The sequence below is a fragment of the Saimiri boliviensis genome, chromosome 1 (assembly GCF_048565385.1).
Source record: "Saimiri boliviensis isolate mSaiBol1 chromosome 1, mSaiBol1.pri, whole genome shotgun sequence".
Lineage (NCBI taxonomy): Eukaryota > Metazoa > Chordata > Mammalia > Primates > Cebidae > Saimiri > Saimiri boliviensis.
The window spans coordinates 41832893-41859543 of NC_133449.1; the positions used below are offsets into that span (position 1 = coordinate 41832893).

The window sequence follows — 26651 nt, forward strand, 5'->3', positions numbered from 1 at the left end:
TAAGATATACATTATCTTTAGAACTCTGTCTCTTCCATTTCTCTCTACATATTGGCTTTATTCTCTGAAATGATCTTTCCCCAGCAGTAGTGGTCATGGCTGCCAGTAGCTCTGGAACAACCTCCTCGAAGTTTGCTTCTCTCAACACTAGTTTGAGAAATTCTGAGGCAGGACTTTGGTCCTGTTACATCAAAATTTCATCCCACTGTTAATCATTATGTGTTGAAAGGGCAGGTCATGTAGAAGATAAGAGTTCTCGTTTAGAACCAATGTTTAGAAAAATAAGAGGGAGAGTGGATAGTTTCTCAAATAAAGGATAGGGTAGCGTAGACATGGTCACCTTGGGGAGTTATGATTTAGATAGCCACCCCAAATTGTGTCTGTTTACATTGTTTAATATTGATTTAATTTTATGCTCTTTTCATTTACCTACTTGTATTACACTCAGTTCTCTTTGCCATTGCCACTTGTTTATGTTTTATCACTATCTCAAATTGAATTTTAAAAATCCCTAGATTTTCCTGGTGTGGTGGCTCATGCCTGTAATCGTACAAATTAGCCAGGCATGGTGGCGCGTGCCTGTAATCCCAGCTACTCTGGGGGCTGAGGCAGGAGAATCGCTTGAATCCAGAAGTGGAGGTTGCAGTAAGCTGAGATCACACCATTGCACTCCAGCCTAGGCAACAAGAGAGAAACTTCATCTCAAAAAAAAAAAAAAAAAACCCAAAACTCATTTTGGGAGGCTGAGGCAGGCAGATCACGAGGTGAGGAGTTCAAGACCAGCCTGGCCAACATGATGAAACCCTGTCTCTACTAAAAATACAAAAATTAGCCAGGCATGGTATCAGGCACCTGTAATCCCGGCTGCTTGGGGTGGCTGAGGCAGGAGAATCATTTGAACCTGGGAGTCAGAGCTTACATTGAGCCAAGATTGCACCATTGCACTCCAGCCTGGGCGACAGGGTGAGACTCCATCTTTAAAAAAAAAAAAAAAAATCCCTAGTTTTGAATGTCATTTCACCAAGAGTCTGGGTCTTACCTATCTCCCTTCCTCCCTCCCTCTCTTTCATTCTTTCTTTCTTTCTCTCTCTCTCTTTTTTCTCTTTTTTCTTTTCTTTCTTGGTGTAGTCTTGCTGTGTTGCCCATGCTGGAGTACAGTGGCACAACCTTGGCACTCAACTGCAACCTTTGCCTCCCAGGTTCAAGCGATTCTCCTGCCTCAGCCTCACAAGTAGCTGTGATTACAGGCACCCACTAGCATGCCTGCCTAATGTTTGTATTTTTAGTAGAGACAGGGTTTCACCATGTTGACCAGGCTGGTCTTGAACTCCTGACCTCAAGTGATCCACCCACCTCAGCCTCTTAAAGTATTAGGATTATAGGCATGAGCCACTTTGTCTGGCTGTTTTCTTTTTAAAAGACCATATTCTGACCATTGCCTCAAATACTAGAGTGCTTTTATGATAAAAATCTTGGTCATCTTCTGCTTCTTTGATTGCAATATGAAGAGCTAGATGAGAAATAGGTGAGCATCATTTGAAAACCCCAGACATTAAAATATGAATGTATTTTGCTGGAATAACTGGCTCCCACTAGGATTCAAAAACCCAGAAAGACTGTGAGAAATGAAACAGTTACTCTTCTCTGAGTTTTCACAATTGATTCCACTATCATGATTTTAACTTTTCTGTGGTCTTTACGTAGAGACCCTGAGATTCTTGGTGCATCTGTAAAAAGCATTTAGGGTTTTGATAATCTGGAGGAGCAATTGGTAAAACTCAGCCGTGTGAAACTGCTTTGCAGGCTCTGAGGTAGTATAGGGCATGTCAGGGAGGCAGTGGGAATTAACATGTTTGGTTGGTTGGCTCCATTTAGCCAAATCTTAGTCTTTAGCTACAGTACAGTATGCTTCATAGTAAATAACAGTCATATACCGCATATAAGGGTACTTCCATAAAATTTTAATACCCTATTTTACTGTACCTTTCCTGTGTTTAGATAGGTATACCACTGTGTTACCATTGCCTACAGTATTCAGTACAGTAATATGCTGTACAAGATGGTAGCCTAGGAGCAATAGGTTATACCGTATAACCTAGGTGTGCAGTAGGCTATCCCATTTGTGTAAGTACATTCTGTGATTTTACACAATGAAATTGCCTATGATGCGTTTTTCAGAACTGACACGTCTGTAGTACAAAACGTGCATGCAGTTCTGCTGAAGGAAAGATTAGAAGAAGGTGGTTTTGAGATGAAGAATAAAAAGGAAAAGCATTTAGTCTGCTGTGTCTGCTGTGTAATTGTTTAGGCTGACAGTGGAAAATTTCTTAGCAAAGAAATTCCTGTTGTAATTTTATTTCTTAGGGCCAAACCCAATCTGCTATAATGAGACCTAAAATGATTTAAATTCCTTTAAGTTTTGACCTTTTTCATTTCTGAGATTTCTTAAAGGGATATTGATGATGTATTTTGCTTTAAAGGTTTCACTTTTGTCATTATAGCTGTTCTCCTCTCTCCCCCCACCCCTTCTCCTTTTTTTAATGAAGTGGGATCTTGATATGTCACCTAGGCTGGATTGCATGGAGTACAGCAGCACAAACATGTCTTACTGCAGCCTTGACTTCTGGGCTCAAGCAGTCTTCCTGCTTCAGACTCCTGCGTAGCTGGGAGTACAGGCATGCACCACCATACCCAGCTAGTATTTCTATTTTTTGTAGAGATGGGATCTCACTATGTTGCCCGTACTGTCTCGAACTCCTGGGCTTAAGTGATCCCTCTCCCTTTGGCTTCCTAAAGTGCTGGGATTACAGGCCTGAGACAATGTGCATGACCTGCAGTCTTATTTTAAAATGTGTTAATATTACCTTATTGTGAAATAGTTGTAGAATTTCCTTTTTACCATTTTAGGGTAATTCATGTTCGCTCATTTTAAATTTTATTAATCATTGTTTTTACAGCTTATATAAATATACTCAAAAAGATTAGTTATTGTAAACTTTTAATGTATAATGTTAATGGTTTGTTTGAAAGGGGGATATCCTGTGATGTTTGGTTAAGGAAATCAAGTCCTTTTAAATAAGATTAGGCAAAGTATATTTGTATATTTTTCAATTATTTTCTTTGTATTTCTTTTTTGAAATCTAGTCCTGAATCCAGATCTTTATTTTTCATTTCTCTTATTTTATTTTTTGCAGAGATAATTTATATTATCGTTGACTTGTACTGTGGATACAAATTTTTTGTCAGAAAATATTCTGTGAATATTTTCCCCTGCATTGTGGCTTGCGTCATTATTTTGTTAATGATATCTTTTGGTTGAGTAGGACTTTTAAATTTATCTTTTTATTTCTTTATTTTTTTAAGACAAGGTCTTGCTCTGTTGCCCAGGCTGGAGTGCAGTAGCTCATGTGATCTCAGCTGACCACAACCTCCACCTCTTGGACTCAGTAGATCCTCTTGCCTCAGCCTACCAAGTAGCTAGGACTACAGATGTGCACTACCGTGCCCAGCTGATCTTTGTATTTTTTGTAGAGATGGGATTTTCACCATGTTGCCCATTCTGGTCTTGAACTGCTGGGCTCAAGTGATCCACTAGTCTCAGTTCCCAAAATGCTGGGATTACAGGAGTGAGCAGAGATTTTTTTTTTTTTTTTTTTGAGACGGAGTTTTGCTCTTGTTACCCAGGCTGGAGTGCAATGGCGTGATCGCGGCTCACTGCAACCTCCGCCTCCTGGGTTCAGGCAATTCTCCTGCCTCAGCCTCCTGAGTAGGTAGGACTACAGGCACGCGCCACCATGCCCAGCTAATTTTTTGTATTTTTAGTAGAGACAAGGGTTTCACCATGTTGACCAGGATGGTCTCAATCTCTTGACCTCGTGATCCACCTGCCTCGGCCTCCCAAAGTGCGGGGATTACAGGTGTGAGCCACCGCACCTGGCCTAATTTTTTGTATTTTTAGTAGAGATGGAGTTTAACCAGGATGGTCTCGGTCTCTTGACCTCGTGATCCACCCGCCTCAGCCTCCCAAAGTGCTGGGATTACAGGCTTGAGCCACCGCGCCCGGCTGAGCAGAGATTTTTAATCATTATGTTCTGATTTATCATTTGTTCCTTAGGGCTTCGGCTTTTAGGTCTATGATCTACCTCAGATTAATTTCTATATATGGTGTAAGGTAAGAGTTAAAAGTTAATTTTTTTCTTATAAATATCCTTGTAAACAGTAACAAACAACATTGTTTGGCGAAGACTTTGCTTTACATCCAAATTGAGTAATTAGTATTACATTATAAAATTATTCTTTCAAAGTACTTGCATGATTAGCTAGCTCATTGGTTATAGAAGCTATTCTTTTAGGTCAGAATTATGGGTTTATATCTTTAGGATCCAGTTAACTTGGCCTTGTTTTGTGGCTATGGAATGTATTTTTCCTAACTTGCTTTAGTCATTTGGTAGATTTCTTTCATCCTAAGAGGGTATATGATAACTTCATCATGCTATGAGATAAAACATTAGAGCATATGCCTTACATGACTATTAACTAATTTTGTGTGAGAGTACGTTATTACTTTTTAAGGATACAGTATTCATAGTATTATAATGTCTAATAGTAGCATACTGTTTTTATGTCATACTAAAATAAGCAAAAATACATTGATTTTAGTAAACATTAGGAAATAATTTGATTTTAGTAGACATTAGGAAATAATTTTTCAGAGTTTTGTATAGCGTGGGAAATGCAGATCTGACACTGTAAAGTCCATTTGTTAGGTTTTGTGGGTAAATGATGGTGAGTATAAAAATTCAAGACAGGAAAATTCAAAATGTACATTTGCATATACTTGTGCCAATGGATAGACCATTCCATGAACCCAATTATTGCCTTACATTTCTGAGATACCAGTGTTAAACTTGAGTTACCTTTTAAGAGGCTGAATTTGAATTATATTACTCTGTTAGGATTTTTGCCAGCTTTTGGTTAATCATTATCTCGTTGATTATGTTTGGTTCAAGATGACTCATTTTCAAGGAGCTTTATTGCAACATTACATATTTACTACAGGAAGCCTGGACGGAAATGGGGCATCAGGTTATTGGAGATTTTTTCTCCAATCTTTATTGCACCAAGTTTTATTAAAGTTAATTATTTTTCAGTAACTGAATTCCCTGTAGAACCTAGTACTTCATTAACCAAATGTTATAGGAACAGTTATTCCTTTTTCATGGCAGACAAATATGTATCTTTGATGATTGTTTAAATATTGGTCATACTTCCATACTATACATTGACCAAACTTAGGTGGAGTATTTTATTCTCATCGAATTGAATATGGTCATTAACTCAGAATTTTGGAATCTGAAAGATTGGAGGTTTACCCTTATTTGTAAAATTTACTAGCTTTGGAAGCTTGGTCAGATACCTCTCTGAGCCTTAGCATTCATTCAGTCTTTAATGAGTGAATTAACACATTCATTTATTAATGAATTTGGATAAGAATAATTACCTTGCAAGCTTAGATTAAAAGGACATATAAAAGTATTAGCACTTAATATGTGCTTAATGATGATAATTATCTGTTGACACTTGCTTATAGTAAGTATTGAAGTTAGGAGTGCCAGTCATTTAGCCCTTCTCTCTACAGGTTCTAAGAGATAAATAATGGACACAGCATAAGGCCAGTACTCTGGTCTGTTTCTAAAATTTAGACTCTCTGATAACAGCAGAATTTGAGACCATAACATGAATCTAAGGATAAGTTGAGAGTCTGCTGCAGTCACCAGTGAATCTAGACTGTGAGACTGTAGGGGAATTCATTCTGCCATGCCTACTCTGAATACACTTAATCTGGCAAGTAGTGAGAAGATTAGAGGCTTACTTTATGTACCTAGTTACCAGCCTAACAAGAGCTGGAGTGAGAAAGGGAAAGATGGCCCTGTGTTCCATGCAGTAATCTAATTTCCTTCTTGTTAAAAATAAGGTCCAAGGGGGCCGGGCGCGGTGGCTCAAGCCTGTAATCCCAGCACTTTGGGAGGCTGAGGCGGGTGGATCACGAGGTCGAGAGATCGAGACCATCCTGGTCAACATGGTGAAACCCCGTCTCTACTAAAAATACAAAAAACTAGCTGGGTGTGGTGGCGTGTGCCTGTAATCCCAGCTACTCAGGAGGCTGAGGCAGGAGAATTGCCTGAGCCCAGGAGGCGGAGGTTGCGGTGAGCCGAGATCGTGCCATTGCACTCCAGCCTGGGTAACAAGAGCGAAACTCTGTCTCAAAAAAAAAAAAAAAAAAAGGTCCAAGGAAAGCTAACCCATCAAAGTAGTAACATTCCTTCCCCCTCACCCTTGCAGGAGTTTGTGGCTTGAGTTTGTGGAAAGGAGACTGGGAGAGTTTTCTGTAATACCTAATACAGTAACTACCCTGTCTCCACCCTGCCCTCTGCTGCGGGAAAGAGAAGGGAAGTCTCATTCTTTATAATAGGAGGTTAGTATGAGAGCGACCCCTACTTTAAAAAAGTAAATTTGACTTCTGTTCAGTGTTTTTATAGGCCCATAGAATAAATACAGTAGAAGAGCCCTGCAAAAATGAAAAGCCATGCAAGGAATCAAAGTAAATGTTGGCTTACAGAGGTAAATCGTGTCTTTATTTTTTGAGATGGGATTTCTGTCACCCAGGTTGGAAGTGCAGTGGTGAGATCACTACTCTCTGCGGCTTTGACCTCCGAGGATCAGGTGATCCTCTCACCTCTGATTCCCAAGTGGTTGGGACCACAGGCATGCACCACCACTCCTGGTTAATTTTTGTATTTTTTTGTAGAGATGAGGTTTAGCCATATGCCCAGGCTGGTCTCCAACTATGTGGGCTCAAGCGATCTGCTTGCCTCAGCTTCCCGAAATACTGGGTTTACAGGCGTGAGCCACTATGCTCCCAGCCATCTTTTATTTTTAATAGAAAAATTGATATTTGTAAAGAAAAAGAACCCCCCAAAAGGTAGATATAGGCAATAAAAATCACAAGTCATCTATTGGCAGGAGGTGATAAGAGTTCTGTTTGCAAAGAAATATTTCAAATATCTATTTAAACAAATACTCAAAAATTTTTAATGAAAAAGTAAGATAGGAATAGGGGAGATGCTCTAGAGCACCGGGGGAAGGCTTGGTGTTTAACTCAAGAGGCACCTGTTTTAATGAGTGGGGAGGGGCTGGGTGTGGTGGCTCACACCTGTAATCCCAGCACTTTGGAAGACCAAGGTGGGAGGATTGCTTGAGGCCAGGAGTTCAAGACCAGCCTGGGCAAGATAGACCTAAAAAAAAAGAAGGAAAATGTTTAAAAAAGGAAAAGGTGGTAAGGATGCTAATTTGGGGAGGAATATTTCTTCCTGAAGTCTGCTGTTTTCTCTTTGAAAGAGGAAGTGAGGACACATTCTGAAAAGTATGAGGTAGAAAACGAAAATTGAAAGCTAGAAGAGTGTTATGGGTATTTGGAATAGTTACTGGGGCAATGGGAGTTGGAGTTCACTTGGAAAATACAGAGAGACGAAAATGAGTTTGATGACCATGGGTTTTTATGGTGGTCTATTGTGTGTATATATTCTCATTCCTTCCCTCTGTCTGTGTCTCCAGTACTCAGCAGCCCCTGTGTAGAAAGATAAAATCTGAGTAGTCAAAACGTTCTGGTATCGGTGGAAATAGGACTTGACAAAGAAAAGTGGTGTGGGAAGACCCAGGGGCCAAAAGTTGAAAGTATTGCAGTGAGAGTGATTGAAGTGATATGTCTTGTGGGTTTAGGCTGGAGAGGGAACAAATTGAAGTCAAGACAAGGCTGATAGGTGGGGAGAAAGTGGAAGAATATTAACACCAAAAGTTTCCATGAAGCTAAAGAGCGAATTGGGATGGGAAATAGGAGTGAAAGAGACAAGGGATAAGAGCTTCTGGTTATGGGCCAAGATAATGAGTTTTAAGATTTCAGATGAATAATTGTTGTGGATGATAAAGTGAGTGGTTGTAGTGGTGGATTATTCAACTGAGTAGTGGCTATCTCTTCTCTCCTTAAGGAGGAGAGCAGCTAGGATATTCACATGGATCTGGAATTTGCCCGTGCTAATGATGGTAGCTGGAAAGGTAAGTTAGATAGATCAAAACTTTATTTGTAAGTTGGAGAGTGACTGAGAAGTTGATTGAGGATAACGATTAATAATTAGGTTAGTTGTTAGATGCTAGTTATAAATAAAGAAGGAAGGTTTCTTAGGAGACATTTGGAGTAGTCATATGTATGCAGCAATAGAAAGAACACAGGAAAATGCTGTTAGCTCCGTTTTCTGTTTGAGAGGTATACTAGAAAGAATAGTTGCCATTTTGACCCAGCTGAAATGGAAGTGGTGTCCTGTGGGAAAGCTGGTTTCAATTAGTGCAAAAAGATAGATTGAGGTTCTGTGAAGGGTCTAAAGAAGTTTATTTGAAAATAAGCATTACAAATGGCAATAGTGAAAAAGGTTGTAAAAGAGGGTAACCTTTTGGGAGAGTGAATGGGTAAGCAAGAGAAGGAACCCAAGCCTTACACAAAGCCGAGGTCGTAATTTTCTAGTGAGATGGTAAATGTACCAGGTAAATGAAAGTGATCTGTGGGCTATCGTGGAAGCATGGTAAGAGACCATTTACTTTAACGTGATAAGTGTATGGAGTATCATGCATTTCAGTCTTAAAAAACAATTTTGACATTGGATCATTTCTTAATGAGATGAACAATAGCTGGGTAAATAAGGTTGCTGAGATTTAGAATGGAAATATCAGTATTGTGTAGACATGGGAAAAAGAATTTCAACAAAAATTATAGGCTTGCTCTACGTATGACCTATAACCTGTAGATAGCAGTCTTTTTAAAATTTAGTATAAATGCTTGTATGGATAAATGTTAATTTGAGGTTGTCGTGTATTGTGGTTGTCAGGCATGTTGAATTCGATCAATGCCGATTTCTTATTTGCTGGTCATTGAGATCAAAAGCTCTGTTTTGGCTTGAACTCAATTTCTCCAGTTGAAAAGTTAGTTGTGGAAATTCTGGCAGTAATTCAGACTTAGAAACTTTCTTTATAGAGACAGTAATCTTCAAGTTAAGCAGTTTGACACTAAATATCATAACAATTCTAAATTCATATCTGAAGGAATGTTTTAAATCTTTCTTGGCATTTTTGAAGAGTTTTTGCAGATACTCATAGTCTTGGCATGCCCTCTGTTGAATCTTTCATGGGAGAAAGAACGTAAAGCAAAGGAGTGAAATTTCCAGCGCTTTGCAGGGGACGGTATGGGGAATAGTCAGGAAATCAGAGCCTGCCTAGAGCACAGTTGATTCCAAGTGTTTTCTACTTCCCCTGTTCTCTCCGTGGGCTGCCTGCTGTATTCTCCTAAGGATGACCCTGAGAAATTAAGTGAATTGCATCTTCTAATTGTTGTCTACAACAGTAATGTGACAGAAGTATAGGACTTCTAAGTTCTTTTAAGTGAAGGAAACCTGTATTCTGATTTCCATCAATCAGGTCGAATTTCTGAAGATTGTGTGAACTGTGCTAATTTTCAAAAATTTTTTTGGCTACATGCTAGCTGGGAATTATAACTGAAAACATTACCATCAAAATCTAGCTATTATATAAATATATAATGATAATTTATGAAGCATCACTCTGTATCGGATTCTGTTTGATGTTCTTTATGGCTCATTTAATCTTCATAGTAAGCTATGAAGGAGTTAGCATTATTATCCTCATTTTATAGAAGTGGAAACTAAGGCATGGGTTAATTAACTTGCCCAAGTTCACAGAGCTAGGCTTAGTGTATGCAAATTTTTAACTTGATTTAGGAAGTTGAACATAAGACTTCTAGAACTTTAAAAAGTTAAAAGTATGATAACACTTTCTGTGATGAAGCAATCCCACTTCTGAGCATATATCCAAAGGAATTGAAATCGTTATTGCAAAGAGATGCCTGCACTCTCATGTTCATTGGAGCATTTACAATAGCCAGGTTATGGAAACCACAGAAGTGCACGTCAATAGATGAATAGATAAGAAAAATGTATTGAGACTTGAAAAGGGAGAAATCCTGTAATTTGCAACAACATGGATGAACCTAGAAGACATTCTGCTAAGTGAAATAAGCCAGGCATGTAGAGACAAACACCAAATGATTTCACTTATATGTGGAATCTGAAAGTAAGTTGAACTCAGAAGTAGAAAATAGACTGGGCATGGTGGCTCATGCCTGTAATCCCAGCTCTTTGGGAGGCCTAGGTAGGCAGATCACTTGAGGCTAGGAGTTCAAGACCAGCCTGGCCAACATGGTGAACCCCGTCTCTACTAAAAATGCAAAAAATTAGGTGTGGTGGTGTGCACCTGTAATCCTAACTACTCCAGAGGCTGAGGCCAGAGACTAGTTTGAACTCAGGAGGCAGAGATTGCAGTGAGCCGAGATGGCACTCTGTACTCCAGCCTGGGCGACAGAGCAAGACTCTGTCTCAAAAAAAAAAAAAAAAAAAAAAAAAGAAGTAGAAGTAGAATGACAGTTGCCGGGGGGCCTCGAAGAGACGTGTAGACAGGAAAGGGGAGGCATTGGTCAAACTGTACCAAGTTCATTTGGACAAGAGAGATAGATTTCTGGTGATCTATTGCACAGCATAGCATCTGTAGTTAATAATAAGGTATTGTCGGCCAGGTGCAGTGACTCATGCCTGTATTCTCAGTGATTTTGGAGGCCAAGGTGGAAGGATTGAACTAGCCTGGTGTATTAGTCAGTGTTCTCTAGAGGGACAGAACTAATAGGATACATGTATATAGAAAGAGGAGTTGATTAAGGAGTATTGACTCACACCATCACAAGGTAAAGTCCCACAATAGACCATCTGCAAGCTAAGGAGCAAGGAAGCCAGTCGAAGTACCAAAGCTAAAGAACTTGGAGTCTGATGTTTGAGGACAGGAAACATCTAGCACAGGAGAAAGATAGAGGCCAGAAGACTATACCAGTCTGGTCTTCCCATGTTCTTCTGCCTGCTTTTATTCTAGCCACACTGGTAGCTGATTAGATTGTGCCCGCTCTGATTGAGGGTGGGTCTGTCTGCCTTTCCCAGTCCATCCACTCAAATGTTAATCTCCTTTGGCACTACCCTCACAGACACACCCAAGAACAATACATCCTTCAATCCAATCAAGTTGACACTCAGTATTAGCTGTTATACCTGGGGAATGTAGCAAGACCCCATCTCTACAAAAAATTTAAAAAATAGCCTGGTGTGGTGGTGCATGCCTGTAGTCCTGGCTGCTTAGGAGGCTGAGGCTTGAGGCTTGCTTGAGCCCAGGAGATTGAGGCTGTATTGAGCCATGATTGTACTCCAGCCTGGGAGACAGAGGGTACCCTAACAATGATAATTATTATTATGATGATTATAATAATAATGTATTACATATTTCAAAATAGAATAAAATAGTGGATGTTAAATGTTCTCATCATAAAGAAGTATTTGAGGTTTGATGGATATGTCAGTTGGCCTGATTTGGCCATTCTATAGTATATATGTGTATGAAACATCACATTGTATCCTGTAAATATGTAATTATTATTTACCAGTTAAAATAAAACTTAACATTTGCCGTAAATATATGAAGGTAAGTTTGGTTTTTTCCCCTCATGGTCCAGTAGACATAGTTGATCTTTCCATCTGTGGTAGCCCTTTTTTTGCTTATCAGAGGATCTGAAATAAAAACATTTTGAATTCATGCTGAATACACTATGATAGAGTTTTTCTGAACTTGAGTAAATTTGGTTTGTCATTTTTAAGCAAAGTATATTGACATAGCTGTAACTAAAGTTATTAATATAATGAAGTTCACATGAACTTTAGATTTTATTTGTAGTACAGTGGACGGCATCATTATGGAAGCACTTATACAAGGTGGCTAGTCTGGAATCACAGATTCAGAGCCTTTAATATACTTATTTATTGATAGACACCCTTTTTTATAATGGAAGTTTTTTTTCCCTGCATGTTTTGGTGTGAATTGCAGTTGGCTGAACATAAAGAGGGGGGGAAAAAAAACAGAAGGGATTAATTGATATTGTACTTTCATGCCACATGTATAGACATAAAAAGGCCTGGACTTCAACAGTTGGATAGGTAAAGAATCCCCTTTAACTATAGTAACTATAGTGGTAATAATAATGAAAATACAACACCGTTGCCTAATTATTTAGTGCTTACTATAAGGTATAGTGCTAAGTATTCTAAGTATTTATTCCTTTATAAGATAACTGTTTTTTCCCCCCCAAAGTGATTTAGTCTTGCTCTTTTGCACAGGCTGGGGTATAGTGGCACAATCATAGCCCATTGCACCTTAAACTCCTGGGTTTGGGGAATCCTCCCACCTCAGCCCTCTAGGTAGGACTACAGGCACATGCCACTACACCTGGCTAATTTTTTAATAGAGATGGGTCTTGCTATTTGCCCAGGCTGGTCTCAAACTCCTGGGCTCAAGCAATCCTCCTGCCTTGGCCTCCCAAATTGCTTGAATTGCAGATATAAGCCACCAAACCTGGCCTATCTTTCTTTAAAAAAAAAATGATAAGTTTTAGTTTTAGAACCATTAGATGACTTTCGACAAGCTATATAAGCAGTCAGTGGCAAAGACAGGTTTTGAACCCAAGTTGGACTGATTTTAGTACCTACAGCTTAATCTCTTTCTGCTGAGGTATATGGCAGGGGCTGGCAAACCTTTTCTGGAAAGGGACAGATGATAAATATTTTAGGCTTTGTGGACCACACAGCTCTGGTGTAACTGTTCCACTCTGCTCTTTTTGTAAATTAGCCATCAACAGTACCTGAAAGAATGGGCCAGGGCTATGTTCTAACAAAATTATATTTATGAACACTGAATTTCATACAATGTTTATGGATCCCGAGTAGCTGTTGTTTCTTGACTTTATTTTTCAGCTATTTAAAAATGTAGGCCCAGCGCAGTGGCTGATGCCTGTAATCCCAGCACTTTGGGAGGCTGAGGCAGGTGGATCATCTGAAGTTGGGAGTTTGAGACCAGCCTGGCCATCATGGCCAAACTCCATCTCTACTAAAATAAACAAACAAACAAAAATTAGCTGGGCATAGTGGCTCATGCCTGTAATCTGAGCCACTCGGGAGGCTGAGGCAGGAGAATTGCTTGAAGCTGGGAGGTGGAGGTTGCAGTGAGCTGAGGTTGTGCCATTGCACTCCAGTCTGGGCGACAAAGCAAGATTGTCTCAAAAAAAAAAAAAAAAAAAAAAAAATCATTGTTAGTTCTCTTACCACACAACTAAGGGATGGTGATGGGATCAGATTTGGCTTGTGGGCAGTAGTTTGCCAACAACTACTTAATGGCTTGCTGTATTTGCTCTTTCTCCCCGCTAGGATAAACAGAAATGGAAAATTCTCCTAACAGTTTTTCAGAATAAAGAAGTATTATTAGGTAGAGTGTTAGTAATGAATCTATATAAATGTTCTTTGCATCAGCTACTCATGAATTGCTAAGATTATGGGGTCCCTTTAATATTACGGTTCTTCCTATTACTATACCATATGGTTTTAGAAATTATACATATTCAACTCTTAGTCATTTGTAGTACATTGCCATTTTATTCTATTTTCATCCAAAAAGCTTTGATTCAAGATCTTTTTGTATATTAGGTGTTGAGGTAATTCGATTGTTTTGTTGGAAGTAAAGTGAAGGGTTCTCAACAAAGATGATTCATGCAGACTTTACAAAGTTTGCCTCTTAGATTATAATTTGACATTTATAAACTTGACCTTGTAGAATTTTAGTATAAGTTGGCTTATGTGCAACTAAAAACACTTCCAGATGTGATCATGATGATTCTGAATTAAAATTCTTAATGAAAACTTCTAGTGTTGACAAATCAACACTAATTTAAAAAATCTGTCCTTATTCTTAGTGAAGTTTATTAGCAAAGGTTTACATTTTTATATTTGATAAGGAAAAGAGATATACTCTAAAAGTAATCTAATTTCAGCTTGACCAATAATAATAATAATAGATGCAGATGGTGTTGAATTAAATGCCCCTGCCCTAAGTCAGCCTCCCTGGCTTACCTAACCCACAGTAAGCACTCAATGAATGTTTGCTCTTAGATGCTGTGCGGTGTGGCCTGAATCAGTACTTAAATGAGGGAATCAGAAGATCTGTTAGTGCAAAATGAAAGGTTTTTTTGTTTTGTTTTTTAAAGGCAGTGTCAACTTAGATTTTAGACAGAAATGGGTAATTATTTGTTATCCTGATACTATGTCAGAATTATTTCATGGTTGGCTGTAGCCTATAGTACAAAATCCTACTTTCTTTGGGTTAGAATTCCATAATTTGGCCCCAACCTTCCTTCTAGTCTTAATTTTACTCTCCTGTGTTAATAGACTATATAGTCAGTTTCCACTACTCAGTCATTTATCCACAAATATTCTACCAGTTTGGAATTTTCTTTTTTCTCTTTTCTACCTACCGAGTTTCTGCTTAGATTTCAAGACCCAAGTCAAATTTTTTTTCTTTCACTAAGACCACTCTTGCTTGATCATTTTTGCCTCTAAATTTCTAGCACTACTGTATCTGTCAGTCATTTGACAATTACTCTTGTTCTGCTTTGTGATATTTCTTAGTAAGTAAACATTTGTATGATATTTTAAAATCTGTAGACCTTATTTAAGTTTCACAAATTTGTTCCATATAACACTACCTCCCACCCACCCCACCTCTCGCCCCCGCCGGGTCCAATCCAGAATCAGGCATTGCATTTAGTTTTTAATTTTAATTAATATTTTTTTTAGAGACTGGGTCTCCTCTCTGTCACCCAGGATGGAGTACAGTGGCATAATTGTAGCTCACTATAGCCTCAAATTCTGGGGCTCAAGCAATCTTCCCACCTCAGCTGGGACTATTAAGCGCGCTTCACTGCATCCAGCTAATTTTTGAATTTTTCGGGGACAAAGGAGATTTCACTGTGTGGCCTAGACTGGTCCCAAACTCCTGTCCTCAAGAGTTCTCCTGCCTTGGCCTCGCAAAGTGGTGGGATTACAGGCGTGAGCCACTGTGCCTAACCTGCATTTAGTTTTTATGCTGACTTTTATGCATAGTCGTTTTGCCTATTTTAGTCTGGAACTGAACTGTTCCTGAGCCTTTGTTCCTTTTATGATGTTGACAGTTTCGGAGATTACTAGCCATTTATTTTGTAGGATGCCTCTTTTATTTTTATTTTTATCTTTTTATTTATTTTTTTTTTTTTTGAGATGGAGTTTCACTCTTGTTACCCAGGCTGGAGTGCAATGGCGCAATCTCGGCTCACTGCAACCTCCGCCTCCTGGGTTCAAGCAATTCTCCTGCCTCAGCCTCCTGAGTAGCTGAGATTACAGGCACGTGCCATCATGCCCAGCTAATTTTTTGTATTTTTAGTGGAGATAGGGTTTCACCATGCTGACCAGGATGGTCTTGATCTCTTGATCTTGTGATCCACCCGCCTCGGCCTCCCAAAGTGCTGGGATTACAGGCTTGAGCCACCATGCCTGGCAGAATGCCTCTTAATTTGATTTTGTCTGGTATTTCATCATGATCAGATTTAGGATTTGCATTTTTGGCATGTGTACTACATAAATGATGTGTTCTTAGTGCATCATGTATATTATTTTGGTAAATAGTAAAATTTAAATCATCACAGTGAATTATAATTGCTGGTGAGTTTGAATAACACAAAAATCAAGACAGTCCTGAGTTCACATTTTGACCCTATCATTTGTTGGTCATATAACCTTGGGCTTAACCTTTCTGTAGCTAATTTTTACATCTGTAATTGCAAATAATTTAAATACCTTCTGGTAGGTCAAAAATAGTTGCATACTGGCAGTTTTATGGGTATTTGTTTAATATTTATAGATTTGTAAGATGAAATGAGACAGCATCTGGCACTGAATACAAGTTCAGTATACTGTAGCAATATATTATTTTTTAATATAATTCTGTAAAACTATGTCAGCATTATTTACATTCTAAAATAAAATTATTTTTAAGTTGGATGTATAACACCTCCTCTGTTTGATATTATCAGTTACCATTTGTAGTTTTATAAAAGTAATTTTCAAATATAACTAAAACATATATATATGTATCTTTAACACTAAAATATATCTATGTATACACATGCAACCTCCAACTATATATTAACATCAGATAAAACTAATTTTGAAAAAAGTAATTTAAAGAACGTAACTATTGCGTTAAGAGTAATTGAAGTGTTGTTTGCCTCTGCCCTCAATGACCTAGGACCTTATGCTTTTTCGCTTACTGGTATCTTTTTGAGATGGAGTCTTGCTCTGTCCCCCAGGCTATAGTGTAGTAGCATGATCTCAGCTTGCTGCAACTTCTGCCTCCCAGGTTCAAGCGATTCTCCTGCCTCAGGCTCCTGAGTAGCTGGGATTACAGGCGTGCTACCAAGCCTGGCTAATTTTTGTGTTTTTAGTAGAGATGGGGTTTTACCATGTTGGTCAGGCTGGTCTCCAGCTCCTGACCTCATGATCCACCCATCTCGACGTCCCAAAGTGCTGGGATTACAGGAGTGAGCCACCACGCCCAGCTTATTGTTACCTTTTAAAAATACGATTTTCCTGTTGATGGATGAGTCGTCAGTTTCTTGCTTACCTTAGCAACTCCACCTGAACCACTTTTTAATTCGTTGTGTTTTATTTGCTGTGAATTGGAAAACCAGATTATTTTCGTTCCTACCCACTTCTAATAAGCTTACTTAACAGGCAGCTTATAGGGGCCAAAGGAACCTTTTGGAAAATAATTGGTCTTTATACATACAATTTTAGTTTGGCTTGTTATATGGTCTTTTTCTGCTCACTTTCTGGCCTTGGCTCAGTTCTGATTGGTTAAAGTTGGAAAAACAAGTGACTTTTGTGTTTTGGCGTAATATAAAATGTGAATTCCTAATATTGAGTGCAAATTCACCTCTGCTTTACTGATGAGTAATTGATTTCCTAATTGTTCTATGTTTTAGACAGTCATATTTGAGCTATAGTTACATTATCTTATAGGAAATTTTTCCATAAATGTTACAGTGAAGATTGGTAATCAAGAGTCCTGAAAATGGCAGTATTTGGATATGAGTATGCTACAGTATTGACACTTCTGAAAGTCAGACATCAATATGTGAGAGCCTACTTTGTGATAGCAACTTACATTTTGTATTGCATCTCTTCATTGGTGGACAGGTTCAAATTACTTTTGTTTACTACTTTTTCAACTCAAGTTTGCATATTTATTCATTTATTCTTCCTGGCCACTCTGGGAGAGGGAGGTCTTATGTCTTCTGAATAGAGGACAGTAGTTTAAGAACATAAGGCAAGTAGATGCAGAGTGAGTATTCAAATTTTGAGGTAAATTTTCATTCTCAAACGTACTTCGAATCTGAGTAATTTTGCCTTACGTCATTTAGAACCAGATTTTTTTAAAGTTCCGATTTTTTATATATAATCAAGGAACTAAAATTTATATTTAAAATTTTTTATGTTAAATATTTTCTTTACAATAGATTTATTTTGGAAGCCTACTCCTTATTTATTTATTTATTTATTTGAAACAGGGTCTCACTCTTTCACCCAGGCTGGAGTGCAGTGTCTCCATCACAGCTCACTGCAGCCTGAACCTCCCAGGCTCAAGTGATCCTCCCACCTCAGCCTCCCTAGTAGCTTGGAATACAGATGTGTGCCACCATGCCCTGCTAATTTTTAAATTGTAAACTTATGTCCTGTATTTGACCAGGCTGGTTTTTGAACTCCTTGCTTCAATCATTCCTCCCTCCTTGGCATCCCAGTGTTGGGATTACAAGTGAGAACCACTGTGTCTGGCTTTTTTTTTTTTTTTTTTTTTTAAACAGACACAGAAAGCCACATAGAACAAATGTAAATCTTGGTAAATTATTATGAAATGGACATCCTTGTAACCACAGTCTAGAACAAGAAACAGAACTCTGAGTCACTTCAGAAGCCCCTATAGGTATCCATCCCAGTTACAGTCTCTGTCTTCCCAAATAGTCTGCTACTCCTAGCTTTTGTGTAATCACTTCCTATTTCCTTATGGTTTTATCCCCTTAGAGTCCATCACTAGACACTAGAGTTTAGACTTCCCTTTTTAAAATAAAGTACTTAAAATGCATCTTTATTATGATGTAATTGTAAAGGAATGACAAATTACAGTAGATAAAAATATCACTAATATGATGATACTGAAAGCAGTTATTTGGAGTTACTCAAAGCCCTACATAGCTACAAACATGGTTTCAAAACATGAAGTAATTTTTAGACACTTATTTTCACTTTTCTGTTTTCTTTCCTTCTGTATAAATACCACAAAGCAGAAGGGTACTTTAACTTTTCCTTCAGTACCCATCTTTTTTCCAAGATACCATGTTGTGTTTCTTCTTGTGCTGATTATTATTTGTGCAGGACCTTTCAGTTTCTAAAGCAGATATTTGTGATCTGATTTAATCCTCACAACCGTCTTGTAATGTAGGCATATTCTTTCCATTTTATAGATGAGGAAATGATAATGTAACTAGTTGGTGAAGCCTTGACTGGATCTTTTTATTAAAAAGGATTTCCTCATAAATGTTTTTCAAACTTTAGTCATCTGAGTACCACCTTTATGATTTTCCCAGTCTCTTACAACTGTTACTTAATAATTTTATTTAATAATTTTACTTAATAATTTTATTTTAAATGACTTTTAAAAAACCAACTGACTGGCCAGGCACAGTGGTTCATGCTTGTAATCCCAGCACTTCGGGAGGCTGAGGCCAGCAGATTACCAGAGATGGGGAGTTTGAGACCAGACTGACCAGTGTGGAGAAACCTTGTCTCTACTTAAAATACAGAATTAGCTGGACATGATGGCAGGTGCCTGTAATCCCAGCTACTCAGGAGGCTGAGGCAGGAGAATCACTTGAACACAGGAGGTGGAGGCTGTGGTGAGCCAAGATCGTGCCATTGCACTCCAGCCTGGACAAGAGCTAAACTCCATTTCAAACAAATAGACCAATAAGAGTTCACTTAGAACAGTTTTACATTTGCAGAAATATCGAGTAGCTCATACAGAGTTTCCACACACACTCAAGTTCTCTTTTTTTTTTTGAGACGGAGTTTCGCTCTTGTTACCCAGGCTGGAGTGCAATGGCGCGATCTCGGCTCACCGCAACCTCCGCCTCCTGGGTTCAGGCAATTCTCCTGCCTCAGCCTCCTGAGCAGCTGAGATTACAGGCACGCACCACCACGCCCAGCTAATTTTTTGTATTTTTTAGTAGAGGTGGGGTTTCACCATGTTGACCAGGTTGGTCTTGATCTCTCAACCTCGTGATCCACCCGCCTCGGCCTCCCAAAGTGCTGGGATTACAGGCTTGAGCCACCGCGCCCGGCCTCAAGTTCTCTTATTAATATCTTAGTGTGGTATGTTATAATTTAAAACCCAATACCAGGTGTCTCCAAACTTTTTACACAGGGGGCCGCCACATACTGTGCTCCTCTCACTGACCACCAATGAAAGAGGTGCCCCTTCCTGAAGTGTGGCGGGGGGCCGGATAAATGGCCTCAGGGGGCCGCATGCGGCCCGTGGGCCGTAGTTTGGGGACGCCTGCCCAATACTGATACATTGTATTAACTAAAATTCATAGTTTATTAAGCTTTTCTTACTTTTTACCTATTGCCCCTTTTCTGTTCCAGGGCCCCATTCAGTTGTCATGTCTCTTAGACTCTTGGCTATGACATTTTTTCAGATTTTTCTTGTTTTTGATACCTTGACAGTTTTCGGAGCAGTACTGGTATATTGTAGCAGCATTGGTGTATCAGATATATTTCCCTCTGCTGGAATTTGTCTCATGTTTTGGGGAGGAAGACCGCAGAGGGAAAGCAGCATCCTTATCACATCGTAACAAGAAGTACATGTGAGCAACATGACTTATCATTGATGATGTTAACCTTGATCACTTCACTTCACTGAGGTACTGTTTGTCAGGTTTCTCCTTTGTAAAGTTACTTTCCCCAACCCCTTTCTGAACTGTATTCTTTGGAAGGAAGTCACTATGCACAGCCCACACTTAAGAAGTGGATAGGTAGTTATGCTCCACTTCCTTGAAGACGGTGTATTTACGTTTATTTAGAATTCTTCTGCTCCGTTAGATAATTTCTTCAGTCATTTATTTATTTCAGTATGGACTCATGGATATTTTGTACTTAGGGTTAAGATCCAATATTCTTTTATTTATTCTGTTGTTTAGATTGTTCCAGCTTTGGCTATAGGTTGGCTCCTATGTTCCTTTGACATATTACTACCTTTTTAAAAATAAGAAAAAAACTTTTTGAGAACTTCCTTACATTCTGGCACTATGGACTGATTTAGTCTTTAGACATTTATTTTAAGATTAAATTTTATAGCACTCAGTAGATAGAAAATCAGTTTATGGAAAATACTTGTGTTTATCTTAAAAATTGGTTATGTTTAAACATTAGCAAAATGTTAGAGGGGTATTAGAAACTGAGACTTTCTTCTCAAAGAAATCAGAAGGTCCATGTAATCTTCTGTCTCTTATACACTTCACTGGAGCATCTTGTTTCCTTTGCATCTGTAACTCTCTTAAGTATTTGCTTTAACATTGGTTGAAACACCTATAATGTGCTTGGCATACCTATCACAGTAGATAGTGTGGAACATACAGAAGTATGAAATATGGTCTTCTGTCATGAAGGGGCATACAGTTGGATTTTGTTAAGTCTGTAAGCATGGTTGAAAAAAAAAATCAGTCATATACTCCTGTGTGTTAAGTACAAAGTGGTATGGGTGTGAGGCTTATATGAGTTTAGGAAAGGAAGGATTCTGTGTTGAATAAAAGGAAGAACTTTTGGGAAGTTAAAAACCATAGTAGACCCTGAAGGTTGGATATTGGGTAGGGAGTGAAGTCATTTCTCTTCAAAGACCAAATGAGCATTACCTACAGAACAGTGAAGAAATTGGCTTGAGTGGAATCTTGTGTTGCTATAAACTGGAGTAATTGGAAAGTGTCTGAACATGGACTGGTCCCCTCTGTAGTTTGTAATAAGGTTTCAAGTCACTGCTTTAAAGTGCTTTCAAGTCACTCACTCTAAAGCACTTTGAAGAATATCACTTTAAGTGATATTCTTAAAGTGGTCAGTTCTAATTATGAAAGGACTTGGATGTTTTAAACCTGCAAATAAAATGTGATTAGAGGGGTTGAAACCTTTATTCTTCCAGGAAGGTTACATACTTTGTTGTTGAAACAGTGACATTTAAGTTGTGTAACTTTGTTCCTGTTACTGCATAGTTGTGTTGCCAATGTTCTAAGTAGGATAAAATTTATACCTTGTCTTGGTGGGTAATGCAATCTTAGTCTGTCAGCAAATGTAGTATTTTGTTTGTTTGTTTGAGACAGAGTTTCACTTTGTCACCCAGGCTGGAGTGCAGTGATGGTATTTTGGCTGACCTCTCCCTCCCAGGTTCAAGTGATTCTCGTGCCTCAGCCTTCTGAGTAGCTGGGACTACAGGTGCACGCCACTGTGCCTGGCTAATTTTTACATTTTTAGTAGAGACGGGGTTTTGCCATGTTGGCCAGGCTAGTCTTGAACTCCTGACCTCAGGTGATCCGCCTGTCTCAGCCCCCTAAAGTGCTGGGATTACACGTGTGAGCTACTGTGCATTCAAATTGTATGTAAATACATATAATGACTTTCTTTAAGCCTTGTGGAACTCAACTATTTTGGAGATTTTTTTTGATCATCTGTTAAGATAATATGTTTGTTGTTGGTTTTTAATTTCTTAATGAAAAATTTCTAATTTATATTTTACTTTCAAAGTAATGCATGCTGTTTGACATTTGAACTAGTGTATATTTAATATAACCTTTAATGAATTAAATATACTTCCATATTTTAATAACCATTTAAAATTTTTTAATTGGCTAGGTGTGGTGGCTCACGCCTGTAATGTCAGCACTTGGGAGGCCCAGGCGGTCAGATCACAAGGTCAGGAGTTTGAGACCAGCCTGACCAACATGATGAAACCCCGTCTCTACTAAAAATAGAAAAATTAGCTGGGCATGGTGGCCCGCACCTGTAATCCCAGCTACTCAGGAAGCTGAGGCAGGAGAAGCGCTTGAACTCACAAGGTTGTCCTTGGAATGAGCTTAGATTGCGCCATTGCACTCCAGCCTGGGTGACAGATTGAGACTGTCTCAAAACAAAACAAGAAAAAAATTTTTTTTTTACTTAATTCCTTCAACATTTTAAAGAGAAGAAAGGTAAATACATTAAAAGTAGACTCTGAGGTAGTTTTTTTTAGCAATATATGTTTCATTGCATGAAATACAATATTTTGTTAATGTTTGAGACCATTTTAAAAAACTTTCCCCTCCTCAGCTAGTCACTGCTGAAATTCTTTCTCAGTTTCTTTTAATTTAGATATCTGTTCTATCCAGTTAACAGATAAAATGGCATGACACCCACAAATACTGTGTGTCCGCATTATTCAATACTACAGTAAGGCAGATAGTCCCCTTCATGCATTTCCATATCTTTATCACATTTTCCAGTGTTTCTCCCAGGGCACCATAGTACCATTTATTGCATAGGGCATGAGAATAGAAAAGTATACCTGTGAATATCTTAAAAGTAACTACTAGAGAAAAAGGAATTGGCAGTATTATTGTATAGTGATAAAGCACTTAACTAGGAGTCTGAAAGCCTGTATTCCAGTCCTGGCTCTGCCCTGTGTTATGTAATCTTGGAAGTCAGTTTTTGCGTTCTCATTTGGCTTATGTGATCTCTAAGCCACTTTACAAAATTACATCATTTTGCGCCATGGTTCTGCAAAAAAATGAGCATATTAGTGTAACATAGTATCAAGAATGACTGAAATACTGGAATACTTCTGCTTCAATTGTAAAAATGTTATAATCTTATAGCTTTGCCCCCACTTTTAAAAAATGTAAAGTTTTAATTGAAGTCTAGCATACATGCAGAAAAACTACAGTAATGATAACATAAAACGTAGATCACAAAACATTACAGAATTCCAGAAGCTCCTTTGTGATGCCTTCTGGTCACTACTCCCCCTCCCACATCTAAAGATGACCACTCTTTTGACTTCTGAACAGCATACGTTAGTTTTGGCTGGTTTTGGAATCACACAGTATGGCTTCTTGTGTCTGACTTCTTTTGCTCAGTATTATATCTGTACAATTTGTGTAGTTCTAGTTCATTTCCATAGCTATTTTGAGTTTTATGAATATATCATAGTCCATTTACCCAGTCTCCTGTTGAACTAACTATAAAGAAAAAAAAATAAGATAAAATGAACTTCATTAGGGTTAAGAAATTCTGGTAGTTTAAAAATCTTTAGGGATTGAGTCTTTCCTTTGCATACTTTTATATACTGTTTAAAGGAGCTTTCAGATTGCAAATGTATGCTTCAACTTTGTTAGCCTATCGTCTCCCTTTTTTTTTTCTTTTCCCCAGCAGCCATATGAATCTTGCCTTGCTTCCTTGACTAGAAAACGGGAATAATTTTCTAATAGTTTTAATAGCATGGAAAAAATAAGGGTAGTAATTTAATATTTTAAGTTTTTAGGTCTAGGAAAGATACAAGAACAGTTTAAATTTATATTTTACAGCTGGCTACAAAGTACTTTTGTGTTTTCTTAAAACTTGTATAAAATTAAGGATATTGATGACTGTTGTTTAGATACATCAGTTTCTTTTATGCCATTATAATTTGTAAGCTGAATGTGTACGATTCTAAAATTCATTTCAGCCAGGCGCGGTGGCTCAAGCCTGTAATCCCAGCACTTTGGGAGGCCGAGGCGGGTGGATCACGAGGTCAAGAGATCGAGACCATCCTGGTCAACATGGTCTCTACTAAAAATACAAAACATTAGCTGGGCATGATGGCACGTGCCTGTAATCCCAGCTACTCAGGAGGCTGAGGCAGGAGAATTGCCTGAACCCAGGAGGCGGAGGTTGCGGTGAGCCGAGATCGTGCCATTGCAGTCCAGTCTGGGTAACAAGAGTGAAACTCCGTCTCAAAAAAAAAAAAAAAAAATATTCATTTCATCAGTAGTTACTAAGTACCTATTTTGTGTGTAATCAGAAAACTTTGTCTTATTGTGTATATCAAATATTATAGTAAATGGTGGGTAACACATATGGTTTGTGATCCCCAGTTTTTCCTAACAAGTCAATGAAAACCAAAATTTAGGAACTTAAAACATTTTACTGTTTGAAATTCAGTCCTTTCTCTGTTAACTTTTTATTAAGACAGCAACTTGCGTGAGAGTCACAGATCACTGACAAAATATCAGGTAGTGGATTCAGTATGAACTGAAGTAGAAAAAATTTATGTCTAATACATTTACTCGTATATAAACATCCAAAATATAAAAATTTAATGGTTTAAAAAATGGACTGTTACTTGATACTTACCTGAGTTTTTATTGTAAGAAGTTTGTATATTTGAATAGGCTAGGCAGTTATTCCCAACTACGTAGCTTTTTCCTCTATGTTTTCTTTCTCACCTACTTAGCCTAGCATTTATAGCAGGGTTTTTTGTTGTTTTTTTTTTCCATTTTTAAAATTCATTGAAAATAAACAAATTGATAAAAATGAAGGATTTGGGCTAAATATTTACTGGGCTAAATATATACCTTTACTGATCTATTCTGGTTAAAACCAAACACCTAAAACTTAGTGCCTTAAAACAACAATTTTGTTGTTACATCTAACATTATTGTGGGTCAAGAATTTGGGCAGGGCTTGGCTAGGCAATTCTTCTTTTCCACTAAGGTCACATGGTGATATGCAGCTAGAGGGTCGTACCTTTTCCATGTCTGGTGCATTGGCCAGGCTGGCTGGAAGGGTAGGCTTAGCTGGGACTGTCAAACTGAGTATGTATTTGTGGCCTCTGGTATGGTGGCTCAGAGTAGTTGGACTTCTTAAAGGGCAGCTTTGTACTCCTGGAGAAAGTATTCAAGGAAAACAGAGTCTTAGATTCTGCAAGACTTACTGATATCTAGTCTTGGAAGTTACACAACTTCTATTGATGAAAAAGCAAGACACAAGGCCAGCCTAGATTCAAAGGAGAGAACTGCACAAGAGCATGACAATTGGTAGGCGTGGTCCATTGGGGGTTCATCTTTGGAGACTATCTATACTGCAGGATCTGTAACTCTGCATAGGAGATGTAAAACTTTTTTTTGAGATAGGGCCTCACTGTGTCACCCAGGTTGGAGTGCAGTGGGGTGATCATGGTTCACTGTGGCTTCAACCTCTCGGGATCAAGTGATCATTCCTTAAATAGCCGGGACTACAGATGCACACCACCACACATGGCTAACTTTTTTTTTTTTTTTTTTTTTTTAAGAGACGAGGTCTTGCCATATTGCCCAGACTGGTCTTCAACTCCTAGGCTCAAGTGATCTGACTGCCTCAGCCTCCCAAAGTGCTGAGATTACAGGCATGAGCCACCATGCCCAGTGAGAAAACCTCTTATTTTTTTTAAGATGGAATTTCGATCTTGTTGCCCAGGCTGGAGTACAGTGGCACAATCTCAGCTTACTGCAACTTCCGCCTCCCAGGTTCAAATGATTCTGCTGCCTTAGCCTCCCCAGTAGCTGGGATTACAGGCACTTGCCACCATGCCCAGCTAATTTTTTGTATATTTAGTAGAGACGAGGTTTCACTATGTTGGCCAGGCTGGTCTCAAACTCCTGACTTCAGGCAATCCACCCACCTTGGCTTCCCAAAGTACTGGGATCACAGGCGTGAGCCACTGCGCCCAGCCCATAAAACCATTTTTTAATGGAATAGTATTCAAATTTTATAATCCAAGCTGACTTTCATAAAATCCAACCACCTTAATATTTTTATATACCTATAAAAGCTTCGAGGGTAGTCTGCAAATTTATTTTGTTTTCTCTTGAAGTATGTCTGCCTCAGACCAGATTTTTTTCTGTTTTATAATAAAAAAATGTTTAATAAGCAAAAAAAAAAAAAATTTTACAGTGAATTTCTAAGTATCTATCACTTAGATTCTGTAATTAACATTTTGCTATACTTGGGTTACTGTGTATCTATCTGTTATCAACCTGTTTTATTTTCTGGTGAATTTAAAATTAAGTTGCAGGTACTTAGTTACATATTTAAGTTACTTTTTTCTTACAATCCAAACCTTAGAGGATAATCAGAAAATACAAAGAATCTTTATTGCTATACCTTCTCCCTTTGAGAACCTCTTTGCTTGGAACTTTTAAATCTGCCTTATTCGTCACATACCCAGCCAAACTTTGGTTTAGTTTTCCACAACTTGTACTCCTGATAGTGTCACCACACTAAGATCTTTGGAGGAAAAGGAGAAACTCATTTTTTTTTGTTTTGTTTTGTTTTGTTTTTTGAGACAGAGACTTCCTCTGTCGCTCAGACTGAAGTGCAGTGGCTCAATCTCGGCTCACTGCAACCTCTGCCTCCCAGGTTCAAGCAATTCTCCTGTCTCAGCCTCCCAAGTAGCCGGGACTATAGGCACCCATCACCACACCTGGC

General features: G+C 38.4%; 1 protein-coding gene across 4 annotated transcripts in view; it reads left to right on the forward strand.

The window, feature by feature from the left end:
- Nucleotides 1-26651, forward strand: part of EML4 (EMAP like 4) — a 153991-nt gene that overhangs the window by 21062 nt on the left and 106278 nt on the right. The window lies entirely within an intron of this gene.